This window comes from Echinops telfairi, unplaced genomic scaffold (genome assembly GCF_000313985.2).
Source record: "Echinops telfairi isolate 266 unplaced genomic scaffold, ASM31398v2 ScPeMD7_7421;HRSCAF=8459, whole genome shotgun sequence".
NCBI lineage: Eukaryota > Metazoa > Chordata > Mammalia > Afrosoricida > Tenrecidae > Echinops > Echinops telfairi.
In genome coordinates this window covers 19,865,750-19,871,026 of record NW_022111321.1, presented here as the reverse complement: position 1 = coordinate 19,871,026, position 5,277 = coordinate 19,865,750, and the positions used below count along the sequence as shown (strand labels likewise).

The following is a 5,277-nucleotide window of genomic DNA, read 5'->3' as shown; positions in this document are numbered from 1 at the left end:
GGGGGGGGATGCTGAAGGATGCTGAATTCCTACCACTGCCTTTGTGGGTTGGGCCCAACCTTTTGCAAGTAAGCAATCCCAAACCTTAGCATAAAGGGCCCTTGAGAGATCCCCAAGGCCACAGCCCTGCCACATAGTGGGACATCCCTGGAAAGATTGTCCAAGGTCAACGCAGCCTACAATCCTGTACATGTGTGTGGTGTTGGACTGATGGAGCATTTGTGAAAAAGTAGTTCATGGTTTCAGTGTTTGTTTTTAATATTATTGGAGAATAACTGTAAACTTTCAGAAAAGAGAAAAAATGCATATGCAGTTACCCAAACTGAGAGGTAAATCAGATGGACATGCAGGTTCATTTCAAAATGGTTCATTGCTCTAAGAGGTAATGATATGCATCAGAGTTCTTTTAAGCAGATCAGTGGTCATAATGTTGCACTACAGCACAACAGCAGTGGTAAACTCATTTTCCTTCACGCACCATTGAGTCAAAATGTTGGCGTTATATTGGGCAAATGCTGATCCTCCTGCCCTCTCTGCTCTTCAGCCAGCCTTTTGGATCATTGTGTTTTGCCTCCGTAGAAGCCCAGACTCGTTCTGTTCTCCGTCCATCCCACTGACCTCTGCCCCTCTGTCTCTCCAATACTTCTCACCTCCCGTTACGTCCTGCTTGATGACCGTGATGGCCCCTGTCTCACAAATTACCTCGGCTTCTTTGACCTTCTTTCCTTCCTTCCTTCCTTCGTAGACACGTAGTAAACTCTCATCCCAATGAGCTCTGAGCATCGCTAGAGGAAAGCATACAGCGGCAGGGCAGGTTGGTCTTGCTATGAACTCAGCATCGCCAACCTCAAGGGGGTGCTGGCTGGGAAGTCTTCACGTTGTTTCTCAGAGTCACCTTTGTGGTCAAGTCCACTGCTTTGTTCTCATTCCGGATACGGAAATTCAAAGAGCCGGCCTCAAGATATCTAAGTAAATACTGCCATTCTCCTGAACACAGCTTTCGTCTTTCTTCTGTCAATTCTAGTAATTCATTCTTTGTTCCTTCCAGTAGGTAGTTTGTTGCTTCTTCTCTGCCTCCACACCATAAAGATCTCTACTCATTTCCAACATTGCATTGTGATTATTTGTTTACATATCTGTTTCTTTAGTATATGAGCTTCTCAAAGCCTAGGGTCCCATCTTTCTTCCACGCCCAGAGCTTGCTTGTCCCAGGATACAGAACAGAGCTGGAGTTCAGTGAGTGCAATCTGCAATTGGGGGGGTCTGAAGAACCCTGGGGTTCCAGCCTGAACTGAACTGAGCTCGACTTCCAGTTCTAGTTCCACAGCCAGCTCACCTTCCACATCTGCTTCAAACCCACGACCAACCTGTAACGGACCAGACTTTTCTGATAGCTGGGAAACTACGGGACATGCCTTTTTGTCCTTCCTGTTGGCCTTGTCATTCCAGTGTTCTCCCATAAGTATTTCCTGCCATGGGTGGGAGTTGGGGTTTTTACTCCTAATTTGGAGAGTTGTGTGACCAGAATAGAACTTCTCATTGAAGGGTCTTGCTGTTGTGACTGTTGGTCTATTAGCACAACAAATTACACTGTTTAATATTCCATTCTCCTAATTTAAGCGTGAACAAACATCGCCACGGTTGTTTCTAGCGAAGCAAGGCTCACCTGAATTCAGTTTGTTGTATCCTTAAATCTCCCATGTATTTTTCATGGCAGGATAGCCTGTTTTCTCATCAACCTTTGACATGTGGGAAGTTAAAGTTACACATTAAAAGCTCCACCAGAAAGTAAACTTGAGGAATTTTTTTCTTTCTTAGTCCAAGAGGGGACATAAGCCTTCACGTGGAATGCTGTGTCTAACAAAGGGCCCAGCTGAGACTAACTGTACATTTCTGATGCAGTACAGGACTCAGTCTCTCCTTTTCCCTCAGTCTACACTCAGAGAAGAGCTGGGCACCTAACTGTGATAGAACATCTTTGACCATGTGTGTGAAAAAGTAATCCGTCAAAGAGATCGGATAGTCTTTGAAAGAAGAACACCAGATTAAGCGTGAGGAAACCAGACTGCAGACGACTACTCACCATGGACACAGACTCACCCAATCCATTTGCAACATTCCGTTGACTTTGCCCGACATGCAGTGCCCTCCTGGATTGGGGGTGGGTTTGGTTTCCTTCTGTTTGGGGAAATGGTGATGGTTGGGAATGTCTAGGCTTAGTTAAAGCAGAGCCCTGGAATTCTTCCTGACTGCCTACCTCCTGAAGGCTGTCAAAACAGACAGGGCTGGGGGCATGGGTCCTCCAGCCTTCTTTGTGGGCTGGAGCTTGGGGTCTTGGCATCTCTGGGTGCTGTGGGTAGGGAAAGTCACCATGTGCCTATGCAAGGCCATACTACTTTGTACCCATTAGCCTGCCGAATCCTCACAGGAATCCTTAGAAGGGTATGTGATATCATTCTCAATTTAAAGTTGTGCAAACAGACTGAAAGAGGTTCAGTAAATTGCCAAAAAAAGGGACTGAACCAAGGATCTAACCTGACAACTAACTCCAGAGCCAGAGAACTTGACATCTGAGCGTGGGAGGGAGCCTTGACTACGAGCTTCCTGTAAAGCGACATGTGCAAGATGCTCCCGGGGCCCCTTGGTGAAATGTTACTTACTGGATTTGTTTCTCTTCCCACAACTTGGCTTTTTTAGTATTGGACCAGAACAGATTATTCCAAAGAAATGAAATGCCCAGCTTTGTTAGAGCCAAACACTACAAAAGACGTCTTTGAAATGAACAGGAAATGTGACTCCTAACCAGCAGGCATTGCCAGGGCAGACAGTGTCTGAACATCACCTTGGCGTGACTGGGTGTCCCATAACCCATGGAACGACTGTTTCTGCTGCACCCTCGTTGGAGGGATGAAGTCACACTGGCCATGGGTACCGGCAAGAGGTTATGACGCAAGGGGCTAGTCAGATATCCTTTAACCACCTGCGGTGTTTGGGAGCTGCCCGAGCCTGCCTGCTTCAGTGGTCGCAGCCAGATCTTTGAGTAGTTTGCCCACAGTATTTGGGGCTCCTGCTATCTCATCGTCTTCTTTCGGGGGCTTCCTTTCCCCCTCTTTAGCCACTATAGTTCTCTCTACCTCTGCCCTCTAGCCCATCAAGCAGGTAAGAGTGCCAATCTCTACACATCAACTCACCCAGCCTGGCACTGATTGGGGCTTGTCATCAGGTTGCCTGACAGCTCTACAAGTGGGAAAGCCACCTTCGCTGGGCCACCTCCCTCTTCCAAGTGTCCACTGGTGGCCTCCTCACGTGCACTCCTTATGTGTTCAGGTAGTGCCTTGTTGTGTGTCTATACCTGACCAGAGTTCATCATTCCCCATAGGTGTGATTCGAGAAGGGCGGATCTGAAAAGAAAGCCTGGTCCTTAGAAGGGAGGAGCCTTGGAAGGCAGGAAGGGATAGGAAAGAGGGACGGGTGGAAATGGTGAACCCAGGGAGGATGTGGGAGGAGGGCTGTTCACAGTGTAGGGATTGTCACCTGGGTCACTGATCAGAATGTGGCTGTGTGATTGAACGGAAAACCAATTTTTCCAAACTGCCACCCAAATCACAATAAAAAGATTGTTCTCAAAAAGGAAGTCATAGTAGCTACATGATCTAGATAGGTGTATCCAATCCCATGCAGACCCGTTAACCTTTCATGTGAGGATTAAACACAGGTAACATCAGAAGTGTCTTGTTCCTCAGCTCACGATTGACTTCCTTACTTGTGCCTATCCTGTTCATGAGGTCCTTTCCCACCAAACAAACAGACAAAGCTGCCAGCGAGTCCGTGCCGATGCAGAGGGAGCAAGTGTCCTAGCAGAACTGTTCCTTAGGGTTTACAGTGGTGGCTGACTTTTCCAAAACAGATGGCTGCACCTTTCTTCCGAGGCACCTGACGAAAACCTGCAGCCTGGCAGTTAGCAGCAGAGCACCACCCAAGGACTCCCATTGTCCCACTTAAATCCTTCCTCGGTCCGGTAACTGTGCAAGAGCGATTTACTGAGTGCTGCCTGGTTGCCCTTCTGATGGGCCCGCTGTGAGTCAGAGCTGCCTCTGTGGCAGCGAGTTTGGTCTTTGGGACCCTCGTTGCCAGGCGCTGTGCTGCGTCCTCCGCCCTCGGAAATCTTGTTCAGAAGCTGATAAGATTTGACGCGCGTCTTTTCTCTCAACGCTCTTCTTACTTTGTTCCTCCCTTATCACATTTTGTTTATTAATAGGCGTGCTTTCTCCCACCAGTCTTGTCCCCCCTAATAGATATTATCATCTCCGCCCTGGCGAGGAGATAGTTTCATTCATGTTTGCATCCATCGCTTATCATGCTGCCTTACGCATGCTTTTCAAGGTCAAGAACTAAAGCCACGTGGAAGTCCTTGTAGTTGGAAAGAAAGGAAGTCAGTGTAGCGCAGTGGCTTCCTGTCTGTGTGCTCAGCAGCCCACAAGGGCATCCGCTCACAGAGCCTCTTTGTTTCCAGAGGACATCTTTTTTTTCTTAATTATTTTATTAGGGGCTCATACCACTTTTATCACAATCCATCCATCCAATCCACTGTGTCAAGCACATTTGTACATTTGTTGCTATCATTTTCAAAATGTTTTCTTTCTACTTGAGCCCTTGGTATCAGCTCCTCATTCCCCCCACACCCTCCTTCACAAACCCTTGATAATTTATAAATTACTGTTATTTTTTCATGTCTTACACTGACCAATGTCTCCCTTCACCCACTTTTCTGATGTCCATCCCCCTGGGAGGGGTTATAGACAGATCATTGTGATGAGTTCCCCCTATCTCCCCCCACCTTCCCCTTACCCTCCTGGTATAGCTACTCTCAATTTGGTCCTGTCCTGGATTCCCTGTGTTTCCAGCTCTTATCTGTACCCATGTTCTGGTCTGGCCAGATTTGTAAGGTAGAATTGGGGTCATGATAGTGGGCAGGGGGTGGGGGTGGGAAGGAAGCATTAAATTGTATGTTTCATTGGAGCTGACTGGCTCAGCTCCTCCCTGAGACCCTTCTGCAAGGGGATGTCCAGTTGCCTACAGGTGGGCTTTGGGTCTCTACCCCGTACTCATCCTCATTCACAATGATAAGATTTTTTGTTCTGTGCCTTTGATGCCTGATACCTATCCCATCAACACTTTGTGATCACACAGGCTGATGTGCTTCTTCCATGTGAGCTTTGTTGCCTTTCAGCTAGATGGCTGCTTGTTTAAGACCCCAGATCCTATATCTTTTGATAG

The 5,277-nt window shown here is 47.5% G+C and overlaps 1 protein-coding gene across 1 annotated transcript in view; it reads left to right on the top strand.

The window, feature by feature from the left end:
• Positions 1–5,277, top strand: part of ARHGAP20 (Rho GTPase activating protein 20) — a 145,679-nt gene that overhangs the window by 118,419 nt on the left and 21,983 nt on the right. The window lies entirely within an intron of this gene.